We start from the raw sequence: 25,278 nt of genomic DNA, 5'->3' as shown, positions 1-25,278 counted from the left end.
CTCCAAATTCCCCCAGCTGGCTTTCATGCCTAAGCTAGGACTAGTGGAGACCCTCCCCACAGCAGTCCCACCGCCCTGAAGAACTTTCCACGGCGGGATTCAGCTGCCCACCCCCACCCCTCCCACTTATTTAGAGACCCCTGCTCTGTTCGGAGGGGTTTGTGCTTTGATGAGGTCACTAAAAAGAAGCCTGTTTCTCTAGGGGAGTGGGGGAAGGAAGAGAGTGCACGGGGGTCTCTTGATTGGCGGAGAAGCGGGGCACGTCCTTCGCGGGTGGGAGGCTGGAGGGATGACTGCGAAAGAAGGCTCCCCTACAAGGAGCTCCGAGGGGGTTTGGCAGTGCGGGGCAAGGACTTCGGGGGAGGGGGGGGGGCTGGTGCATGGCTGGCGCAACCTCTTCCTGCTGTCCCCCCCTCGGTATAAGGGAGCGGGGCGGGCGCGAGGGCTGTCTATAGGGGAAAGGCGCGAGGGAAGCAGGGAGGGGCAGGAGGAGGAGGAGGTGTTAGTGTGCGATCCCATCCAAGGTCACAATCAGGCTGATCCCAATGAATGGGGGATTTGCACTGACTCTGCGTCCTCTGAATGGAAAGAGTGAAATGGGGAAGGAAGGGAAGGAGGAGGCAGGAGGGGGCTGGGAAAAAGAAAGGAAAAGGAAAAGAAGATGCAAATAATCCCTCCTCCTTCCCTTCAATTTTAATTGTTTGGTAAGGGCAAATAACCGAATAAGTGTCAGCCTCCTCAAAACTTCAGAGATCAAACCAGTGAGGACGCTGCTTCTTCAGAAGGGACCCCAAGTCTTCTGGGCATTCCTTGGTCTCTCTGCCCCCCCCTCCCTCCTGCCTTTCCCTTCCGCGGACTTTTCCTCCCTGATCAGCTGCCACCAAGTGCCCGGAGGAGCCTATTTGTGACGTCCTCTTACACAGCAGCCCTTACACAGCAGAGCAAAACCCACCCAGCCAATCTTGCCTGAACAACCAACCCAAAATCCCTGGGAGCCTCGATCAGCCCCGGGAAGACGGAGCTCCGTGAAAGAGCTGAATGGAAAGGGATCTAGCGGGATACCAGCTACTTTGAGAAGTTGGACAAGTAGAAGGAAGAGGCTCTTGTGAGGATGGAGCTGCCACCTGCAGAGTCCCCGAGGGGCCCCTCAACTCCGCCCAGCTACTTGGCTGGAGTCCGAAGGGCGCTGGGACCGGAGCGTCTCGGGGGCTGCGGAGTCCTTTGGCGGGGGAAGCAGTGGCTGCGGGATGGCCGAGAGAGCCTTGGTGGGGCTAAACCCTACGGCTAATGATCAGGGGATCCCAATCAAGAAGATAGGATTATTCACTGAATTCATAAGAATATAACAATTAATAAAAATATTAATCTAAAGCAGTACATTTATAGTAAGAAAGAATCAAGTCTTTCCAAGTGTTGCATTCGAAGAAACGCTCATTGCTTTCTAAGGGAACTTGGGGGTCATCTAGTCCAGCCCCCTGCACAAGCAGGACACCCTGGACCATTTCGGACAAATGGCTGTCCAGCCTCTTTTTAAAACTGTCCAGTGATGGAGCCTCCACCACTTCTGAAGGCAAGTCGTTCCACTCCTTCTTGCTTCTCACAGTCGGGAAATTCCTCCTTAGTTCCAGGTTGCTTCTCTCTTTGATGGGTTTCCATCCGTTGCTTCTTGTCTTCCCTCCTGGTGCTTTGGAAGTCAGGTTGGACACCCCCACCCCCCTTCTCTGTGGCAGCCCTCAAATATTTGGTTATTCTTATCTTTTGTTTTATTAATTTAATGTGTACAAGTTTTAATGTTTCTAAGACGCCCAGAGTCATCTCTGACGAGGTGGATGGCACATAATTGCAATCAATCAATCAATCAATCAATCAATCCAATCAACCAACAAACCAACCAGAGTCTTCTTTGGGATCGGAGCCCTTTAGCAGCTGCCGAAATGCAGGTCTCCGTATGCTGGGAAAATCCAGGCCAGCTTTTCTGGGCAGCCAATTAGCCTTGGGGACTTTTCTGAACGGGCGAGGGGAGAGGGGGTGCGCAGTGGCAAAAAGCCGATGTTTGTCTTTGGGGAGCTGCAAGGGGCGTGGGGGTTGTCTGGGGGGTTTCGGGGGGAGTGCAGGGGTCTGGGCGCGCGGGAGAGAGGTTGGCTGTGGGCGGGAGGTGGCCTGGGGGAGTCTTGTTTTGGGGCAGGTGTTGTTTGCGGGTGAAAGGAAGCGGCTGTAGGGGGAGGGGGCTCAAAGCCGGGGAGCAAAGCAGGGGGAAAGGGGGGCGTCGGGGAAGGAGGGGGCAAAGCGCCGCAGAAAAGCGGAAGAAGGGGCGCCACCAGGAAAAGCGAGTGAAGGGGCGGAAAATCAGCGGGTCTCGCAGAGCGGCTTCCACGGCTCGGCTGGCAGCGCGGTTGGAGCGTCTCAAGTGCTCAGCTGGAGTGCTGAGGATCTCACCTGGATGGGCGACCAGAGCGTTGCAGAAAAGCCAGCCAGCAGGTGAGTCTTTCCCTCCCTCTTCCAAAGGGGCCTCTTCCTTCGCCTCCACCACCCCCTTCTCAGTGCAGCTGCTCCTTTCTCTTCGCTCGTTCCCACTGTAGTAAGGTAACGAAAAATAACCCAAAGAGCACAAACAGGAACAAACTAATGAATACATAATCAAGGACCAAAGCTAGAGGAAAACACGCACACGTAAACAGGAAAAGGTTACACTTAGTCACAAAGGAGATAAGATAATAGGATTAGGAAAAGGATAATGGAGTTGGGAAAACCCCGAATCTAGCAATGATTACAAGATAACACAAACACCATGACCATCTGCATAAAACAGATCTCTTTGATAAGCGCCCCGAATAACAGGAAAACATCCTCTTCAGGTTTTATGATAAGATTAACATAAGGGCAAGATACCAGACAAACGAAACCCAAAAGACAAGAGAATCAATATCAGAACGATCATCCAGAATAAAGGAACTTTTATTCTCAGTAAAATTTACACTGTAGCCAGGGGCAAGAAAAACTGTATATAAGGAGAAACCAAATTGTATATGGTGCTGCAGACCCGGGAACGACAGAGCTGCGTCTCATCCTTCCCGTTCCCTTTTTTCCCTTCAATAAAGCTCATAACTTTCAGGTGGCTGTCTTCACGAAACTTTCTTCTAGGCGTCGGTGGTGACTCCCGGCTGGGAACGAACCAGGAAACCTTTGATCTTCCAACAATTGGCGACCCACGAAGGGACTCTCAGCTCACCCAACCACCGAACCGGGCCCGAGGAATCACTCTCTTGCCGGCCGCGGATGTTTTCATCCGCAGGAGGACTTCCACGGACCCGGCACGGCTAAAAAGGGTAGTAAAGGGAGATCCGGAGTTTGAACTCTACAGCTGCCTGAAAGGAGGTGAGTACCGCTCCGAAATTTTTTTTCTTCCTAAAAATAACACGGGGAGTGAAAGAGTGTGTGTGTGCGTGTGCGTTAGAGGGCTCAGATCCACAAGTAGCAGTCAGAATCCACCTCCTCCGCCTAACCCCCAGCCGCACCTCAGCCTGCTGCTAGTCCGAAAGGGCAGTGACCGGCAGGATTGAGAAAGCAAGGGGGGGTTCTTGTCGGAGTGTGGAAACTGACTCGCGAAAAAAGGGATACTGAAGCAGCCGAGCGGGCAACGAGTGGGGGAATTATTGCTGAAAAGTAACGATACGGGTGGAAAAAAAAAACAGGAAAAAAATCCCAGGGAAATCGTGTATTGTAGATAAAGCCCATAAGAAAGTTAGTGAGAAAAAGGGAGGTACGCATACCCGCTCCGACAGCACCCCTCCTGGGTCACTGTGCGGCTGGTCCTCCGGGTCTCTTTCCCCAAGACTTGAAACTGTAAGAAAAGTCCCTGCGTGAAAGGGCGCGAATCGAAAGTCCCTGCGTGAAAGGGCGCGAATCGAGAGAAGGTTCCCGCGGTGAGGAACGCGATAAAAGTCCCTCCGAAGGGCACCAATAAGACCCTCCGAAGGGCAAACAGAGAAAGTCCCTTCAAAAGGGCGCGAAAGGTCCTCTAAGGACGCGAAAGTAAAGTGGGGAAATACGAAGTGGCAAACCCAGCTAGGACGAAGTGAGCCCACATCTGAACGGGATCATGGGAAGCGGTAGCTCGAGGGTAGCCATGGAAACCCCCCTAGGGGAGCTGTTGGGGGCCTGGGACGAAAAGCAAATGCCCGTCCTGGCCGGAATGAAGAAAAAAAAGGCAAAACAAATATGTAAGGAATGGGCTTTACTCGAAGACGAAACTGGGAGACCGATTTGGCCAAAGAGCGGTTCATTCAATTTTAAAATCCTGAAAGCACTTAGACCTAAAATTAAGCCCAGCCATCTACCCTATTGGTACTGCTGGGCTGAACTGGCTAGACTCAAAGACCCCCCGGCAGAGAAACCCAAAGAAAAGACAGATAACCCCCCCGAGAAGGACGAGACAGGAATACCCTTCATGGCTCCCCTTTTAAGTAAACCAGTACCGGGAAGAAGTAGGGGACAATTTGAGTATGTACTAACCCATTCCCCATTTTCGGCTTCAGACCTAGTAATCTGGAAAAGGGACACCCCCACTTTCAGAGCCGATCCCCAGACAGTGATACAGACCATAAAATCCATAGCGGAAAGCCACAACCCCTCATGGGGAGACATGACCCAGTTGTTGCACGTTTTCCTAACGAAAGACGAGCTCCTCAAATTATTCGAGGCAACTGAACGAATTGCCAAGCAACCCGTCATATCTGTGCCAGGGCAGGTAGCCCGGACAAGGGTGGCATGGCCACTACATCGTCCAGATTGGGATTATAATGATACAAACCACTGGGATGAATACAGTAGGGCAAAGGAAAATTTAATTGAGGCTCTAGAGGACATAGGGAGAAAGCCCCTTAATTGGGCCGAATTCCAAAGGGTAACACAAAGGGAAGCGGAAAATCCGGACGCCTTCTGGGTACGCCTAACAGAAGCGGCCTCTACATATGCCCACCTAGACCTCCATAGCCAGAAGGATCAGAGAATATTAGCCTCAGCTTTTGTCAATCAATCAGCCGATGACATCCGCGATCATTTTCAGCGGGTCGTCTCGAACTGGTCCTCACTAGAAATCTCGGAGTTACGCAGGATTGCGAACTTCGTGTATGACCAAAGGGATAGGCTAAAGGAGGAGGAGAAAGAAAGGAAGGAAGACAGAAAGGAAAGGGAAAGAGAAAGAAAGAGGAGAGAAGAGAGGAGGGAGGACCTACAAATTTTTGCTGCTCTAAATCCCAACCGCAGGGCTTACACACCCCCGGGTCGGTACCCACCTCCCCCGCCACACTGGCGTAAATGCCGGCAATGTGAGTGGGAGGAGAGGCCCCAAGAACGCTGCACCCACTGCCTGCAGTGCGGGGAGGAAGGACACATGAAACGAAATTGTAGACGAAACCCGGCAAACCAACCGCGCCGGACCCGGCCTAGAGCACCTATGCACAGGGCCCGCCCAGGTGACCAAGGAGAATGGAGGCAGAACTACACACACACACAGGATTCAGGGTGGGATAGGGATCAGTCGCCCTTATGACTAGCGGCAAACGCCACGGACTTTTTGGCTACCTTTTGTGGATTGGCCATTCCCTTAAGGAATGGCCCAGGAGGGGAACCCATGATATCTCTCTGGATAGGGGGAAAGCAGTATGAGTGCCTAGTGGACACAGGAGCAACCTCCTCACTAATAACAACACCTCCAACAAAAAACTCAATTGCACAAGGGATCCGTGATGAAATAATGGGGGTAGGAGGAAGGACCATCCCAGTAGAATTCACAAAGGAAATTCCAGTCGATGTAGGTCCTCTAGCCCTAAAACACTCCTTTACAGTCTGTACTCAATCTCCTCTCTCCCTACTGGGAAGGGACCTCTTGTGTAAAATGGGGGCCACTATTAAATGTGGGAAGGATGGTTTGCTACTAGATATACCAACAAAAAGCATCCATATGGTAGTCACGGAAGCCGCCTCACTGCCTACTGACCTTAATAGTCTACCCTCCTCCTTATGGGGCTGGGACGCCACGGAAGTGGGATTATTAAAAGGAGCTTCCCCAGTGAGAATAGCGGTAAAACATGAGCCCCCACCTTATGCCCCGCAGTATAGAATCCAGACTGAAGCCATCCAGCCCATAAGAAAGTTAATAAGGGCTTATCTAGAACAAGGAGTCCTCCGCAAATGCACCTCCCCATGTAACACCCCAATCTTCCCAGTAAAGAAACAGAAATTGGACCGGGAAGGGAACCCTATCTTCAGATTTGTACACGACTTACGCCTAATCAATAGGCACGTGATACCCCGGGCTCCAATAGTACCCAATCCTGCAACCATAGTCACGGAGGTACCAGCTTGGGCACAATATTTTACAGTCATAGACCTGTGCTCTGCCTTCTTTAGCATCCCGGTACATCAGGCTTCCCAATACCTTTTTGCCTTCACTTGGGAAGACCAACAATACACGTGGACTCGCTTGCCACAAGGCTACACGGAGTCACCCACCTTATTCTCCCAGATCTTAAAAGCAGACCTTTCTTCCATATCGCTCCCACACAGCTCCACCCTAATACAGTACGTAGACGACTTATTGCTAGCATCAGAAACAGAGGAAGCCTGTAAAGTGGACACAATTCATCTCCTGCAAGCCCTAGCAGATAGGGGACACAAAGCATCACCCACTAAGTTACAATATCTACAACAAGAGGTGACCTATTTGGGGTACATCATAGCACCCGGCATAAGGAAACTAGCCCCCAGCAGGGTGCAGACCATTTTGAACATGAAAACTCCACACACAAAGAGGCAAGTCAGAGCCCTACTGGGCGTACTGGGTTTTTGCCGCCCATGGATTCCGTCATTCGGGGAATTAGCAAAACCCTTAATACAATTAACAGAAAAGGCCATGCCCGACCCCATTGAATGGACCAACTCCTTAGACCAAACTATAAAAGAAATTAAACAGACATTAGCCTCGGCCCCGGCACTGGGACTTCCAGACTATAATAAACCCTTTACATTATTCATTCATGAAAACAAGGGAGTAGCTTCAGGAGTTTTAACGCAAACATTCGGCCCTGCGCAGCGTCCGGTTGCCTACTACTCTGTAACCCTAGACCCAGTAGCTCAGGGAGCCGTTCCATGCTTGAGAGCAGTGGCAGCAACAGTAGAAATTGTAAGAAAATCGAAAGACATAGTCCTAGGACACCCGCTGCTCCTAAAAGTACCTCACGAGGTTTTTGCGATTCTGTTAAAATCACAAACGCAAGCCTTCACACAGCAGCGCCTAGCACGATATGAGGCCGAATTATTTACAACAGATCACATAACATTTGAAAGGTGTTCCACCCTAAACCCAGCCACCTTACTCCCGACAGAACAACAGGGCAACTTACACGATTGCCTCCACCTGATTCACGATGCTAAATCCCCACGCCCCGATCTAACCGATACCCCACTCCTAAACCCAGACATGGAACTATACACGGATGGCTCCTCTTATATGTATAACGGGAAGAGGGTAGCAGGAGCCGCCGTTGTTTCCCTACATGAAATTATTTGGGCTTCACCTCTCCCCCCCTCCCATAGTGCCCAAGCAGCTGAGCTCATGGCATTAACAAAAGCTTGTGAAGCCGCTAAGAACAGGTCCGTGAACATTTACACTGACTCCAAGTATGCCTTTGGAGTCTGCCACGCCACAGGCACCCTATGGAAACAGCGGGGGTTTCTCACGTCAGCTGGCCAACGCATAGCCCACGCTACCTTAGTCTCTGACCTATTAAGTGCCATCAGGTTACCACGCTCCATAGCCGTCATACACTGTAGAGCCCACCTAACAGATAACTCCCCGACCACAAAGGGCAATAGATATGCGGATGAAACGGCAAAATGGGTAGCCACCGAACCTCTCCCTCAAAATATGGCAGCAGTAACAATGCAAGCCACCCCTACCATCCCTTATGACGATTTCCTGGAAAATGGAGAAACAGAAAGATGGAAGGAAACATTGGGTGCAGTCTTTAGGGACGGGTTCTGGAGGGTGCCAGATGGCAAGCCAATAGCCCCACGACGCCTCTTACGATTAATCTGCCAGAGGCTACACACAAAAGGCCACTGTGGGACGCAAGCGATAGTAGACGCTGCCAGAAGTGTATGGTACGCACCAGGGATCTATAGCGAGGCCACTAGGGTGACTAGCACCTGCCAGACTTGTCAAGCCAATAATAGTTCGTCTAGGAAAAGTATTCATGAAGGTGGTAGACCCTGGGCACAGAGGCCATTTGAAAAAATACAAATGGACTATATACAATTACCCAAGGCAGATGGATATCAATATGCCCTTGTATGCCGGGATCAACTCACACACTGGGTAGAAGCTTTCCCCTGCCGCCATGCAACAGCTTTAGAGACAGCAAGGCACCTCATTAAGGATATCGTACCAAGATTTGGAGTGCCTACAGTCATAGACATGGATCGTGGAAAACACTTTGTAGCACAAGTCCTAGAGCACGTCCTCCAAGCCCTAGGTATTACCCAGAACCTTCACTGCCCGTATTCACCTTCCTCCTCGGGAGGAACTGAACGATCTAACAGGGAAATTAAGACCCTGCTGGGGAAACTTTGCCAGGAAACGCATCTCTCTTGGCCTAAAGTGTTGCCTATTGCACTATTTCATATCAGGACTAGACCACGGCGAGACATTGGACTCTCCCCATTTGAAATACTTTTCGGACGACCACCTGATACCTTAAAAGGTCTAGACCCACACTCCCTAAGCCTAGATAGGGGGGATATGGTATTATGCTCTTATCTTTCAGCCCTGCATAACAGCCTCCAGACCCTCTGGACACAGAGCGCCCTGACTCAGACGCTACCCCTGGAAGAAAACCTGCATCCATACGAACCGGGCAGCTGGGTGTGGATAAAACACTTTACCAGAACGACGTCATTACAACCTAGGTGGACAGGACCCTACCAAGTCTTGCTGACCACTCAGACAGCTGTAAAGGTTGCGGAAAAAGATTCCTGGATTCATTGGACTCACGTCAAGCCCGCGGTTATAGACCACAGTGCTGACATCCCACCGATTAAGCTGAGACGTGATCCGGAAACCCAGCAGTGGACTCTAGAGGCCCTCTTCCAAGAGAGGGAACAAGTAAACTGACCTAAAAAGACTTGTTGGTTAACAAAAACTTTAAGACTTTTCGTAACTTTCAAAAAAAAAAAAAAAAAAAAAAAAAAAGGGGGGGGGTATTTGGGGGGTATTTAGTGGGTATCTAGTTGAAAATGGGAAAAGAGAGTATGGGGACAAAGATCTTATATTGTTGTATAATGTTGACTGTAACTCAAGTAACTGCATTTTTAGAACCAAACCTCATCCCAGAGAAAGGAAACATATGGGAATATTTAGCAAAGGAAGTGCTTAACACTACAGACTTCTGCCTAGAGGGAGGGAGCTCAGTAAAAGACATTTTAAAAACATGCCTCATGGGGGTGGCAGTGGGACCCCAAGCCATTCACAACGACACTAAGCTTCAGCACATCCTCATCACTCCATCATACTCAAACATTTATGACTGGGGAAACGTTACCAAGGCTAAAAATTTAGACATGTACACCCTACACATAGCGGCCGTTTCATCCTCATCCTGGTGTTTCAGGATCAAGGGATGCGAGGCCAAAAGAGGGGAAGGTTGCACTAACCTCAACAACACCGACCTCAAATGCAACCACACAGAAAACATTCCCCACTCCTATAGCTACATGAGGCTACCCCACGGATGGTTCATACTATGTGGATTACAAGCCTATTCATATATACCGGCCAACTCTACAGGGGGGCCATGCACCCTAGGAAAATTAACCATGCTCATGCCGTCTTTACAGAGGCGACACAAAAGGGCCTTTCACTCCCTAGACTCAGATTGCGAATCTAAAGTGTCCCTACTGACAAAAGCTGAATATGTTTCATTGGCAGTATCACTAGTGGGAGTGCCAGGGCTAGCAGTACGAAATTCCAGAAATTTGAATAGCCTGGCATGTACCCTAGCAAAGGGTTTAAATTCGACTTCCCATGCGCTGGATGCCTTAAACAGAGAGCTGCGGCAAGTTAGAGAAGCCACCTTGGAGAATCGCGCAGCAATAGACTTCCTATTGCTAAAACATAACCACGGTTGCGCGGAGTTCAGAGGGTTGTGCTGCTTCAACCTAGACCAAAGCTCTGAAGCTGTAGGAAAAGACATCCACCACCTAAAAGAATTGGCTCAGAACATAGGTCAGGACCAACCCTCCATAGACTGGTCCTGGATTTATTCCTGGCTGCCAGACTTTCACTGGCTTAAAATACTCCTGACAGGAATCGTCGTAGTCTGTGTCATAGGAGCCCTCACGTGTTGCCTCTGCCATTGTATTCCCCCTTGCCTAGCCTGCTTAAGAACCTGTCAACCCACTAGGACTTCACAAACAACTAAACACAGCCAAGCAGCCCTCATGATGATCCAGATAGACCGGGACTTTCAAGTATACCCCGATGAGACACCCAACGACACTGAGGGGGCGAAAATAATTGACATCAATTATTTTGCCCCAGTTCAGAATGAGGGATTGTAGTAAGGTAACGAAAAATAACCCAAAGAGCACAAACAGGAACAAACTAATGAATACATAATCAAGGACCAAAGCTAGAGGAAAACACGCACACGTAAACAGGAAAAGGTTACACTTAGTCACAAAGGAGATAAGATAATAGGATTAGGAAAAGGATAATGGAGTTGGGAAAACCCCGAATCTAGCAATGATTACAAGATAACACAAACACCATGACCATCTGCATAAAACAGATCTCTTTGATAAGCGCCCCGAATAACAGGAAAACATCCTCTTCAGGTTTTATGATAAGATTAACATAAGGGCAAGATACCAGACAAACGAAACCCAAAAGACAAGAGAATCAATATCAGAACGATCATCCAGAATAAAGGAACTTTTATTCTCAGTAAAATTTACACTGTAGCCAGGGGCAAGAAAAACTGTATATAAGGAGAAACCAAATTGTATATGGTGCTGCAGACCCGGGAACGACAGAGCTGCGTCTCATCCTTCCCGTTCCCTTTTTTCCCTTCAATAAAGCTCATAACTTTCAGGTGGCTGTCTTCACGAAACTTTCTTCTAGGCGTCGGTGGTGACTCCCGGCTGGGAACGAACCAGGAAACCTTTGATCTTCCAACACCACCATCCCAAAATTGCCCCCCCCCACAGCTCCAAGGCCTCTTGCCCCCCCCCTCTTCCAGCCACAAGCCGCGGGGCCCTTCGCGGGAGGCGCGCTTGCTGCCCATTAGCCGAAGATCTCAGCCACAGCGGGGCCCTCGGGGCCAGGATCCCTGCCGAACACTGGGCTCCTCAGAGGCGTTTTGGAAGGAGGCTCCCTGGCTGCGTTGGGCTCTTCTACGGGGTAAGAGCTGCGGAAGGGAAGGTCGCAAATCTGCTCCGGAGACTTTGGGGCAGCTGATCAGGGAGGGAAACTGCAGGTGGGGAAAAAGAGGGAGGGGGCGGGAGAAGGGAAGAGGTTGGGGGAGGGCAGAGAGAGAGAGAGGAGTGGGTGAAGAAACGCCCAGAGGTGAAGGAAGCTCCGCGGGGTCCCGTCTGAAGAGAAGCCTTGTCCTTCCCCCTTTCGTTTCCCCTTTTTCCTTTCCTCTTTTCCTTTCCTCTTTTCCTTTCCCCCTTTCCAGACAACTGACACAGACTGAATGCAAATTCCTCCTTCATTGATATCACCTTGATTTTGTCTTCGGACAGGAGATCGCCCAGAAGAAGCGCCACCTCCTCTTCGATTGTTTAAGAGAGTGACGGGACCCCCATCTTATGTGCAGCATCCCTTGGCCGGTCGGTGCATAAGAATAAAATATAACACCCAAGAAAAGGATAGCAACCATAAAAATAGGCTCTATGCCAGGGGTCTCCAACCTTGGCAACTTTAAGCCTGGAGGACTTCAACTCCCAAATTCCCCAGCCAGCAAAGCAAATCCTGGGAGCTGAAGCCCGCTAGGCTTAAAGTTGCCAAGGTTGGAGCCCCCTGCTCTATGCTGCCCCCCCCCCCCGGGACATTACAAGGATCCTCTCAGCATCTTCCAAACTTAAACCAGTTCTGGAAAAACGGATTCCTTGGAAAGATCCATTGGGTCGAACTCTTCCCTTTCATCCTTGGTTTGGTTCCCGTGATTGGGTGTGTCCCACAGCCAAGCCAGTCCATCCAATTGCAAAAGCTTCTCCAAATTCAGAGGTTAAGGGCGCTTTGGGATTCCGGTCAATGGGAAAGGAATCCACCCAGGCTTTTAGCTCCGAACAAGGAAGTCCAAGCAAAACAGCCCATTTGCCCCCCTCCCTTCCCTTCCCTTTTGTGGGGGGAGAAGCAACGGCTGCTCCCACCCCTCGAATATTCCGATCCTCTGAGAAGTTTGGCTACTCAATGGGGAAGGTCCCCCAAAGCCCAGCAGCCCCTCCGAAGACCGACTGGCCCCTCGGGAGGAGTCCTCACTCTTCATCGGCAACGGAGAGCAATTGGCCGCTTAGTCTGGGTGGATGGCGTCATCAAGCTCTTCGCATCCCCCAGGAGGATCCCGGCGTCCTCCCGAAGCTCACCTTTCCTGCTCACACCGGCGCCTCCTGAACTGGGGGAGATTCAATCTGCCGCGGAGGAAAAGCTCCAGGCGATGCGGCTGCTCTCGTCGCCTCACCTGGAGGCAGGCAAGAAAAGGGGGGATGCTGACACCTTCAATCCCCCCCCTTCCCTCCTCTCTCCCCCCTCCCCTTGAAGATCCTCCAACTTTGCCCGGCCGCCACCGCTGCTCCTGGCCTCTCCTGTTCCCGGACTGCAGCCGGGCGCCGTTTCTTCCCCGCCCGACGGCTGCAACCTCGGAGGGAGAGAAACCCTCCCCGGAGTCCGACCCCCCACCCCCGCAGATCCGCTTCTTCCAAGACCGGCGTCTCCCCGCCTCCTCCGCAGCGGCCGGCCGCCTTGCAGCGTCTGCCGGGGCGGGGTGGGGTGGGGGGCGAGAGAGGCTCTCCCACCCCGTAGCTGCTTCGATGTCCCACTGGGGCTCAGGTTCCAGGACTCCGCCTTGCAAATTTGTTGCAAATCCCCCCCCCCCGAAACAACAAAGTGGGGCTCTGAAATGAAAGGCTTTCTGGGACTCTCAGAGCAGGTTTGGGGGGTCTGCTGTCCGCATCCCCCAACCTCTCGGTCTCCATCGCCAGGGCGACTCCCTCTGGGCAGAGAAGAGCAAGAAAGTGGGGGGGGGGGGTCCGGAGGCTGGACCAGGGAATGGTGATGAAGGCAGCGCCCCCCCCTGGGCCCAAGGGGCCGGTTCCATGGAGAGAGGCTTTTCCTGGGACCAGAGAGGAGAAGGAGGGGGGGTTCGTGGGCTGCCTGCCTCCTGCGGGTGGGGCTTGCTGGTGTTTGCGGGTCAGTTTCTGTCCTGCCGAAGCCCGATGCCTGTCCAGGGATCGCTGTGTGTGTCTTTGGGACTCCTGGATTAAGGAACTGGGAAGGTCCGCTTTTAGGAAGAGAAGGACTGCAGGGCACGGGATGACCTCGTCCAACACTTGAGCGGCTGTCCTGGAGAAGATGGGCTCCATTCATCCTCCAAAGACCCTGAAGGCAGGAAAAAGGAGCAACGGATGGAAGCGCAGCAAAGAGAGATCCAACCAAGAAGCCAGGAGAAATTTTCTAACAGTGAAAAATTATTAACCAGTGGAAGTTGTGGCTGCTCCATTGAGGGAAGTTTTCAAGAAGAGATTAGATAAGCATTTGTCTGAAATCCTTTAGCGTTTCCAGCTTGAACAGGGGTTGGTGTAGAGGACCTCCAGGGTCCCTCTGTCTTATTCTATTCTATTCTATTCTATTCTATTCTATCCTATTCTGTCCTATCCTATCCCTAAATGTAAACACACAGCCTAGAAAAGCAACAGATTGGGGAGATTGGGGGGGAAGTATATCTGATGCAAGATGACCCCCAGTCTCCCCTTAACTGCCAGGATCTGCTTAAGGACGACAACCGAGAGACCCGAAGGGTGGCCAGTTTCCAGAGGACGCAGCGCCAAGCTCCATCCAGAGGCTCCCAGGAGGTCAAAGGGAACTTTGGGGCTTCCATCCCCATCTGGACTCAGGGCCTCCTGCCTGTTTCCAGGGCACCTCAACTGGGGGAGTCCAGTCTGGCTGCCTGGGGACCCTGGTGGTGGCCCCTTCCCAAATGCCTGGGAAACTACGGAGAGGAGCTGATGCTTCTGTCCAGGATCTCAGGGTTCCCTCTTCTCCCTCCCTCCCCCCAACTTTAAGTAGTAACGAAAGACAAGCAGGTTAGCTCAGAAGGAGCTCTAAACTTCTGGAATCTTCTTAGTGTGCAGAAGACATCAAAGTCTGTCATTAAACTCCCTGAACTAAGGAGGGTCTTGGGCAATTGTTACTTCAGGGGGGAAACTGGGTTCTGGGGGGGGGAAAGTTCAAAGGGCCACAGAGGGTGTTGGGGTCGAATGGGGTGAATGGGGAGCTCTGCAGGGGCCACAGACTCCCCCCAAGGAATGCCCCCCACCCCTTAACCCTCTTTCTACCTTCCTTCCTTCTCCCCATCAGTCGGACACTTTCCATGAAAGAGATTTTCTGCCTCTGGGCCAAAAAGACTTATGAATCCGATCTTCTATCTAATTCTGGACCGGACAGATTCTCTCCTTTCCAGCTGCCCCGTCTGCTTCACACCTCCCAAAATAGGAAATCTCAAAGGACATTAAGTGAATCCAGTCAGTTCTGATAAAGGAGTGGGCCAGAGGATCCAGGATAGAGAAGGGAGGGAGGGGAGATGATGGATTGAGGGGGAGCTGAATGATCCACTTGATTCCTTTGACCTTGGAGAGAGAGATTCAAAGGTCATCTCTAGTGCCTGGAAGAAACTCCTTCAGTCTTCACAGTTCGAGGATAGGAATCCAGTTAAGCATCCCTTCGTTTTCTCCTCCCTCCCTCCCTCCTCCTCCTCTTCTCCTCCCTCCCCCTCCCCCTCTCTTCCCTTCCCCCTCCTTAGGTTCTTTACAGGTTGAAGGCCTTCTGTGTGCTGAGCTTCCTGGGGGCCTTGGAGGTCTTTCCTTACATTTCTCACCTCCATTTCCCCCCTTCTTTTGTGCAAGAGAGACTACCTGAGGCCCCCCAGGATCCCCCTTTGAGCTTCTACTCCAAGGTCCCAGTTGCTGAGGGGTCTCTGAGGGGAAACCCCCAGCTTCTCCCCACAGCTGGATCCACGATTAGGACATCATGCAAAATACCGGTAAACCTTTGACTTTGTCTGGGGCTCCTTCAAGGGGGCTCCCTCTGGGGCTCTGCCCAGCCCTTCAAGGGAAGGAAGGCCTCACATTGGGAGCCCCCTCCCTTGAGGGGGAGGGGCAACACTTTTGAAGACACTTTGGGAAATTGGACATCTGTCTGAATTGGGTGGCCTGGAAAAAACTTGGGGGAAATAAGAGGTGACACCTTTCCCCTTGTTCAAATCATAGCAAACCTAAATTAATTAAAATGTAAGGCTATATATAAAAAACCAAAATATTGTTTAATTTTAGGTTTTACTTGAATCAAGTCTGATCATTCAAGTAAAAACCTAAGGGGGATAATTTTATTCTGGTCTTCATATTTTGGAGAAAAAAAATATTTCAATGAAGTTTTGCAGATAGAAAACCTTTGGAGAGAGAATAATCGTCTCCTTTGTTTGGGTCTAAAGCAAGATGGGAGAAGGCAGAACTCCTAAAAGAAAACAAGGATTTGAAAGAAGAACTAGGTAGGGAAGGAAGGAAGAAAGAGAGAGATAATGGAGATGATTAGATAGATAAATGATAGACAGGCAGGCAGGCAGGGATACGAAGGTAGGGAAGAGAAGGGATGGGAAGAGAAGAGATAGGGAGGGATGAGAGGTAGATAGATAGATAGATAGATAGATAGATAGATAGATAGATAGATAGATGATAGATAGATGTAGAAAGAGAGAGAGGGAAATAGATGAACAGATAGGGAGGGAAGAAAAGGGAAGGAAGACAGACAGATAGATATCTGTAGACAGGGAGGGAGCTGGAGGGGCTGAGGAGGGAGGGGTCTGCCACCCGATATCCTTGTTGTCATGAGAACCCAATTTCTCTCCTTGAATTGGTGAAGGTTGAACAAGACACGGCAAACGCCAGCCCGTCTCCCATCTGCACACTTGAAACAGACAAAGCTGGCTCCGTCTTAGTGCGCTGGCAAATCCCCTTTAGCATTGATTGTTAGCTTTGGGCGAGGAGCAGAGCCTCCCCAGTCAAGAGCAGTCTACCTGGGGAAGGGAGATTGGTGCTTTAGGCTCTGGAAAAGGAACTCTGTACATGCTTCTGCAGGCATTATCGTTCTGGTGTTGGTGATGCACTGAGGGTGGGTGGGGGGAAATAGAGCTTTGGAAAGGAAACGGTGAACGAGCCGAGGGTGGAAATAGCTTGGAAAATATGCCCAGGCGAGGAGCGCCAAGGTTATCGATTGGTGGATTGGTGGCGGTGCGGCTTTTTGCTTGGCAATGTTGCTTTTTTTTTTCTCCCCCTGTTCCTCCTTCTCAACAAGCACTTACCGTATTTTTTGGAGCATAAGACGCACCAAGGTAAGTTGAAGAGGCAATTAAAAAAAAGTAGGGAGGGAGAGAGAGGGAGAGAGAGAGAAATACAGTAGGTAGGTAGGTAGAGAGAGAGAGAATAGTTAGGTAGGTAGGTAAGTAAAAGGAGAGAGAGAGAGAGAGAGAGAGAGAGAGAGAGAGAGAGAGAGAGAGAGAGAGAGAGAGAGAGAGAGAGAGAGAGAGAGAGAGAGAGAGAGATATAATAGATAGGTAGGTGTTTCTGGTGTCAGCACTTGATCAATGTAATTCTCAACAATCAGTTACAAAGCTTTCCAAAAGGAAAAAAAGAGTTTTTGCACTCTGCAAACCTCCCAAAAATGGCCTGTTTTTCATGAAAATGGGCCCGTTTTTTTTTAAAAAGGCATGAATACCCTTGCGGGGCCTGCAGAGTGCTCCTGGGGAGGGCAAAAATGAGCAAAAACAGCCCATTTTTTGCAAAAATGGGCCCATTTTTTGTCAAAAAAAGTGCATGCATAGCCTTATGGAGGCTTATAGAGTGCTGCTGGGGGCTGGGGGGGCAAAAATCCGACCCATTTTTTGCACATTTCTGCCCTCCCCAGCCCCCAGAAGCTCTCCGAAAGCCTCCATAAGGGTATGCATGGCCCTTTTGGTGAAGGGGTGGATCTTCAGGAGGCAAAAAATGCTGTATTCGGTATATAAGACTCACTCAGATTATCAGCCTCTTTTTTGAGGGAAAAATGGTGCGTCTTATACTCTGAAAAATACGGTACGTACTCTCAAGCTCAACTTATTTCTTCAATGAATTTACCTTTGTGTGATTAAAGCCCCAAGGCAAAAAACGTTCGCACACATAGAGGGAAATGAATCCTCTGATTTATTTATTATTTATTTATTATTAGCACTTATATACCGCCCCCTCTCCCGAAAGGGACTCGGGGCGGTGTACAGTCCGTATTAAAAAACACCAAATAAAATACATGTATGCATAGGAGGAGGATAAAATAGACCAAAACTGTACAGCTAATAAATAAACAATATAAAATTTAAAATATCATACAATTTATACACTATCCCTCTAAAAGCCAGTAAAAAGTATATGCCAGGGGGGGGTAGACGTTGTAAATTATGCCAAACCAGCCAGTCGGAACAGGTGTGTCTTCAGTTTCTGTCGGAAGGAGCGGAGGTCAGTAGTGGTTCTAATGTCGGGGGGGAGGTCATTCCAGAGGGTTGGGCCCATCACAGAGAAGGATCTACTCCTAGGTGTCGCCCGCTGGCATTGCCTAGCGGACGGCACCAGGAGAAGGCCCTCCCTGTGTGAGCGGATAGGTCGCAGGGACGTGTGTGGTAGGATGCGATCCTGCAGATAACTAGGTCCTCCGCCATGGAGCGCTTTAAAGATGGTGATCAATACCTTGAAACGCACCCGAAAGGCTACAGGTAGCCAGTGCAGCTCGCGCAGGAGAGGTGTTACGTGGGAGTAATGGGTACTTCCCATAATAACCCGCGCGGCTGCGTTCTGAACTAGCTGCAGTCTCCGGACGCGTCCCAAGGGAAGCCCCATGTAGAGGGCGTTGCAGTAGTCCAGGCGAGACGTCACCAGCGCATGAGTGACCGTGCGCAAGGCACTCCGGTCCAGTAGGGGGCGCAATTGGCGCACCAGGCGAACCTGGTGGAATGCCCCCCTTGCCACGGCTGCCACATGGTCCTCCATTGACAGCCGGGCATCAAGGAGGACACCCAAATTGCGCGCCCGCTCCACAGGGGACAACTGTTCGCCCCCTATGGCCAGCGATGGAGTCAGCTGGCTGAACCGTGGTGCCGGCAACCACAGCCACTCGGTCTTGGAGGGGTTGAGTTTGAGTCTGTTGTCCCCCATCCAGACCCCGACGGCCTCCAAACACCGGGACATCACTTCGACAGCCTCGTTGGGGTGATTTGGGGTTGAAATATACAGCTGAGTATCATCAGCGTAGAGATGGTACTCAACCCCAAAACCACGGATGATCTCACCCAGCGGCTTCACATATGCGTTGAACAGGAGAGGCGAGAGGACCGACCCCTGTGGCACCCCACAAGTGAGTGGCCTCAGGGACGACCTCTGTCCCCCTGTCAACACACATTGCTTCCGGTCGGAGAGGTAGGAGCCGAACCACCGCAAAACGGTGCCTCCGACTCCCATCCCCTCCAACCGGCGCAATAGGATACCATGGTCGATGGTATCAAAAGCCGCCGAGAGGTCTAATAGGACCAGGATAGAGGAGCAACCCCTATCTCTGGCCCTCCAGAGATCATCGACCAATGCGACCAAGGCTGTCTCGGTGCTGTGCCCGGGTCGGAAGCCGGACTGGCGTGGGTCTAGATAATCGGATTCGTCTAGGTGTCGCGGGAGCTGCTGCGCCACCACATTCTCAACAACCTTCGCCACGAAGGGGAGGTTGGAGACTGGACGATAGTTAGCTAGCTCCATTGGGTCGAGCGAAGGCCTCTTGAGCAAGGGTCTCACCACCGCCTCTTTCAAGGCGGTTGGTAAGTATCCCTCACCCAGTGATGCGCTCACCAGGCCCAGGAGCCAGCCTCGTGTCACCTCCCAGGCTGCCAGTACCAGCCAGGAGGGGCACGGGTCCGTTAAACAAGTGGTGGGTCGCAGCCGTCCACGTAACCTGTCCAAATCCTCGGGGGCAACAGAGTCAAACTCCTCCCAGAGTGGTCTCTCAAGACTCGCTGTTGGCGGCTCGTCTGGTCCACTGACGGAGGTCCACCCGCTCCGGATCTGATCGATTTTGTCTTGCAGATATTCTCCAAACTCCTCTGCTCTTCCCTGCAAGGGCGCCTCCCGCGTCTCCTGCAACAGGAGAGAGCGGGTCACCCTAAACAGGGCGGCAGGGCGGTTATCCGCAGACGCAATGAGAGCGGCACAATGCCTACGTTTGGCCGCTTTCAATGCCACAAGGTAAGTCCGTAAAAAGGCTCTTACCTGTGTTCGGTCAGATTCGGAGCGTGAGGACCTCCACCTGCTCTCTAGACGTCTCCTATGGCGCTTCATCACCCTGAGCTCCTCGGTATACCAAGGGGCCCGGGTGGCTCGCTGCCGCAGGAGAGGTCGCAGAGGCGCGACCCGGTCTAAGGCCCCCGCCGTCGCCCTATTCCAGGCGTCGACTAGGTCCTCCGACCGAGCGCGGGTTAGGGCTACAGGTAACGGCCCAAGCTCCGCCTGGAACCTATCCGGTTCCATCAAGTGCTTGGGGCGGTACCAGCTTGAACATACTGGTTCCGCCTCCTCGCGGTGGAGGGTAGCGCCAGGGAAGTCGAGCTGGAGATATGAGTGATCTGACCATGACAGGGGCATAATCTCTAAATCCCCTATTCCCAGATCACTCGTCCACTGTTCAGATACAAAGATAAGGTCCAGTGTGTGGCCGCCTTCATGTGTGGGGCCCTGAATTAGTTGGGTCAGGCCCATGGCTGTCATGGAAGCCATGAACTCCCGAGCCACCTCAGACGCTGCTCCCGTCGACGGCAGGTTGAAATCCCCCATAACCAAGAGTCTGGGAATCTCAACCGCCGTCTCCGAGACCAGCTCGAGGAGCTCGGGCAGGGCCGCTGACGTATAGCGAGGAGCCAAGTATACAATCAGCAGACCCCACTGCCTCCCTGGGCCCCATTTCATACCCAGCGACTCACACCCGGGTATCTGAGGAACAGTGAACTCCCTCGGCTCTAGACAATCCCGTATAACTACCGCCACCCCACCACCCTTACCCAGGGCCCGAGGCTGATGGAATGCGCGGAAACCCGGTGGGCACATTTCCACGAGGGGTAAACCACCCTCGTGGCCCAACCAGGTTTCCGTTATCCCTGCAAGGTCTAGCTCCCCCTCCGAGATCAACTCGTTAATGAGGGGGGCCTTGTTGGTCACAGACCTTGCATTGCAGAGCATCAGCCTAAGGCCCTGGCTCTGTAGTTCCCGACCACCTAGGCTGCGGGGGTTGGTACAAGCGACCGGGCGTAGCCAGCAGCCACGGTCTCCCAACCGACCTTGCGATCTTTTCTTGTCCTCGCATCCCCCCCTCCCCGCGACCGTTGTAAAAAAACAACCCTCTACTGGAATTACTTGTTCCCTCTCCCCCCTCACCCCGCTCACTTCCTTCGTAGACTCACCTGTTCGTCTGGCGTTGGCTTCCCTCCTGGCCTGGTTATCCCCCCTCCCTTTCCTAGAACCCCCTAAAAACACAATAAAACATTTTGATAAAAAGCCCCTCAGCTTCCTTTTCTTCCACCTCTCGGGGTTCACAAACCCGTCGTCAAGGCTGGACCTTGAAAGGGCCCGGGGCCAAACCTGCGAGAGAGGGGCTTCTCGCAGGTGGAGCAGGTCTAACCTCGAATAAATTGATTGAATAGTGAAAGACCCAGTAGGGTAAGGTGTTGATAAAACAAAGTTGATAGGTAATAGCCGGCAGGGCTGGGTCGCAATGAGGACCAGAGTCTTAAGGTTTAGATGTTAAGTGATGGTAAAAATGTCTGGATGGTAACTTCAGAGGAAGATGGTAAGTAGTAGATGATAGATAGATGGTAAATAATATTTGGATGGTAATAATATCAAGATGGTAACTCCAGAGGAAGGGGGGGGGGGAAGTGAGAGATATCCAAGTGGCGCAAATGGTGGGAAGAGGCAAAGATGGTCAATGGGAGACAGATGGTTCAAATGGTCCCAGATGAATATAAGTTCCTTAATGGGTGGGGGGGGGGCTTCATTATCCTAATTGTATTAGGCTGGGTAGCTGCTCAGGCCTGTCCATAGCCCCAAATGCCTGCTCAGGCTGCTCCAGCCTGTCCACAGCCCCATGTCCAGCCCCAAGTCCAGATCTCCAGTGGCCTCAAGGCTCCAAGACATCCCCGGCCATTATTTCAGTGCCTCACCAGTCTATGGTGCCTCTCCAGCGCTCCGTTGTTACTGCCTTGTTCCTCCCTGTGCCTCCGTGCCTCCGGTGCTGATGGTGACCCTCCGGTGCCTCAAGTGGCTTTCTGGGGGCTCTCTGGGGGCTCTCCGGGGGCTCTCCGATGGTGCCCATTCCTTCCCTTTTATTATCCGGCTTTTCGGCTCTTTTTGAATTTACCGGCGCCTGCGCCGCCCGCGCAGCCGCACTGCGCCGTCGCCATGTTCGTAGGCTTCTTCCCAGCCGTTCTTCCCGAGAACGGCTGGTGCTCCAGGCAAATAAAAACCGACAGTGGCCAAACTGGATTATCTAGTTTGAGGCATCCCAAATATACATTTGAGGCAAAGGTATCTTTGGGGTGCTCTTCCTCTAAGGAAAGTCCTCTGTCTCCAACAGTTTGGCTGGAACTTCAAATTTCCTCCTCCTGAGTTTACAGCACCAGGACAAATCACAACTGAACATTTGGGGGGAAGGTTTGTGATACGAGGCCATTCCGTGGGCATGCTTTCTCCTTGAAGAAGATGCCACATCTGGGGAACGTTGGGCAGGCTCACCTCGGGGCACCTGCAACAGGACGAGGGCGGGAAGAAAGAAGATTGCAGACGCCAGGTACAAGTGGGGCGGGTGGGTTTCTGGGGGATCTCCCAAGGCGGAGAACTAAACCTGAGAGAAATAAAGGAGCTGGGCGGGAATGAGGTGAGAGAGAACAAAGATCCATCTCTGCCGTCGGTTTTACAAAGGACCCTCCGATCCGGCCACCATCCTTTCGCAATCCCGGCCATGGGAGAAACTTTTTTACACTGCCGGCTGCGCACTCCACGCGGCCTTGTTTTGGTGTCGTTACCGCCTGTTTTTATTTTGGTCTTTTGGTATTTAATTTAATTTTTTAATTTAATTTAATGCTTCTAGACCGCCCCCTCTCCCGAAAGGGACTCGGGGCGGTGTACAGTTCATACAAAATATATCAGATACAATAAAATTAAGTATGTACAGTTGACAGTTGACATGGAGGAGGTAAGAATGACATTAAAAGAACTGTACAAAGCAGATTAAAATAAGTTCAAACCCCTAAAAACAAATACAGTGAATTAAAAAACCCCTAAAATAACCAGATATAGTGCGTTTGCCAGGAGGGACAGTTGAATTATGCCAGGCCTGCTAATATGGCCTTTCTTGTACCTGGCGTATAAGAGGACCCCCTATTTTTGAAATAATTTTTTGGGGTTAAAAAGTCATCTTATACGCCAGAAAATGCGGTACTCACAGGAATAATAATGTAAATGGCTGATAAAATTAAACACATATTTATTTTATTAGCATGTTAGTGTTAATTAAAAAATGCAGTAAAGCATAATAAATATGTTGCTGTATTTATGTGATAGAAGGTGCATTGAAGGGTTAACATACACAGATTAGCAGGGGGGGGCTATGATCGTGGGGCCCAAGTGCCCATCAGTCCCAGGCCTTAAGACAGCCCTGCCTGAAGCAGAAGAGCAGCAGACAAGGCCCCCTCCTCCCTCAATGAGGTCCAGCCCCTTGGTTTGCTCCTCCAGGACAGTCCCAGCTTCTCAGGTGGCTCCTCTGGAGAACCCATCGCCCACCCCTGTGCCAGGTGGGGAAGTCACCCACAGAGGGCAGAGGGGCTCCTCCTCCCCCACAGCACAAGGAAAGGGGGCCTCCCCCACACAAGCAGGGCTTCCCCTCCCCCAGAGAGCCTGTCCAATGTGACCAACTAAAGGAGACAAACATGGTTTCCCTGCAACTTTTCTGCCAAAGGGGCCCTGTGTGTATCAGGAGGGCCTCCATCTCCAGCTTCCATTATGATCTCCTCATTGTGATGGCTTCCCGGTTGCAAAGGGGAAATTGGATCCATGGTCCATGTAGGAGGGAAACAGCCTGAGAAGTTTGTCCGAATGGCCTTCCCAGAGTTGCCCAGAGACCTGGCTTCATCTATGGGCCCTGCAGAGGCCTCAGATGGGGCTGAGTTCCAAAACGGGGGAGCCTTTTCTGAAGGCCTGTGTGATGAGGGGCCCTTGGGGAGCCTCAGGAGTCCTGGGGAAGGTGGGGTTTCTCTTGAGGGGGCCTGGATGAGGAGGCAGGAGGCTCCCCTGAGGGAAGAAAGGGGACCTTGCAGAGGAAGCCCCAACATCTTCCACGCTTGTGAAGGGATCTTTCTTTTCTACAGGTTGAGAAAGAAACTTCTGCCTGGGATTTTGGGGGACTCTCTCTTGGTCAGTAAAGATCCAGCAGGAGGAGAAAGCTGTGGGCTTATCATGTTTTGTACCCATTTAACCCCCTGCCCCAGATGCCCTTAGTTTTATGCCTTTTTTAAAAGAAATGGACAGTTAGTATTTGAAAGCAAAGCCTCTGGAATTCATGTCATGGTTAAACAATGGGCCTCGTAGTCATTGTTACCAAAAGAGTGAAGATGGCTGCAGCCCAGGCCTTTCTCTGGGAGGCTGTGCAGGGGGTTTGCCTCCACTGAAAATGGGGGTGTGAAATGGATAAAACCCATAAAGGGCCTGGGAAGAAGAAGCGAGTGGGAAGAACTTCCGCTCTTTCTTTGAGGATAAATGAGGGATTTACAGTTGACCCAACTTGCCATGCCAGCCACTCTGAGAATGGGCAGCTCACCCCTGGGGCACACATTGTGTGAGCGTGTCGATACACGCATTTCAGCCGTGCTCCAACACACACAAAAAAGGCCTTGCTCTCGATTTTGCTCTGGAACGGACAAATGGCTCCTTTTAACCATCCATCATAATCCAGGATAAGAAAAGGAGAAGGAGGCCCATTCATATGACACAACTGAATCAGTTCAGAGCAATGTGAGGTCAGTCTGGGCTGAAGAGGCAGTTGGAGATTGTGGACTTTCGGCTCCAGACCCAGAAATCTCTTTATTTTAAATGATTTATAGAGCCACCCATCCCACATTAATGACATACCAGACTCCAGACTCACAAAACACTAGAAACTTGATTTTGATCTGGGAATTTATCTCTCCCTTCAATGGCTGGGTTGAGATTTTTATTTCAGAAATAGGAAAGCTTACACATTTTTTTAAATTAAAGAAAAATTCTAAATTCTTTCAACCAGAGCAGAAAGAAATGTTAACACTATAACTATTTTAGCTATTTTCTATAAGCTGTTTGATGACACTGTTTTCTTTAACGTCCAATTTCCCTTCATCTTCCCATCTTTCTGCCCTGCGTCTCCAATAGATTTGCCTAAGGCTGAATTTTATCATTCTATGCTTTTAATTGCTGTGTATCTCGTGGATCACACTCTAGGGAGCTAAACAACTTTTTCTACTGAGTTTGATCATTTTTTCATTGTTTGGTGTTCACTTTTTATTTTTCTTCTGTCAAGGACTACATTTTACTTGGTTTTTTAAAATATATTTTAAAATATCCCTTCGTTTCCTCTGACCCTTCCCTCCCTCTAATTCTGAGCTTCATCTGAGCAGGGTTTCCTAAAAGAAAGCAGATTTCGCATTCAAATCCTCTGGTTGTCAAGGAAGACAAAAATCCCGCCCTCCCTCTCTTTAGTGGTTGCCTCTATTCCTGGCCCGCCCCCTTCATCATGACAACCCTGTAGCCAATCAAATGGGGGGAGGGGGAAGAGGGGTTGCCTGGGAGCTACCCTGCCCTCAGCCTGATGGAGAAGAGGCTGAAGAAGCCAAGCCAAAGGGGGGGGGTCAAATAAAGAGC

This window comes from Natrix helvetica, assembly GCF_964273705.1.
Source record: "Natrix helvetica genome assembly, chromosome: 5".
NCBI lineage: Eukaryota > Metazoa > Chordata > Lepidosauria > Squamata > Natricidae > Natrix > Natrix helvetica.
The sequence above is the reverse complement of the archived record's forward strand: the minus strand, read 5'-3'. Positions refer to the sequence as shown.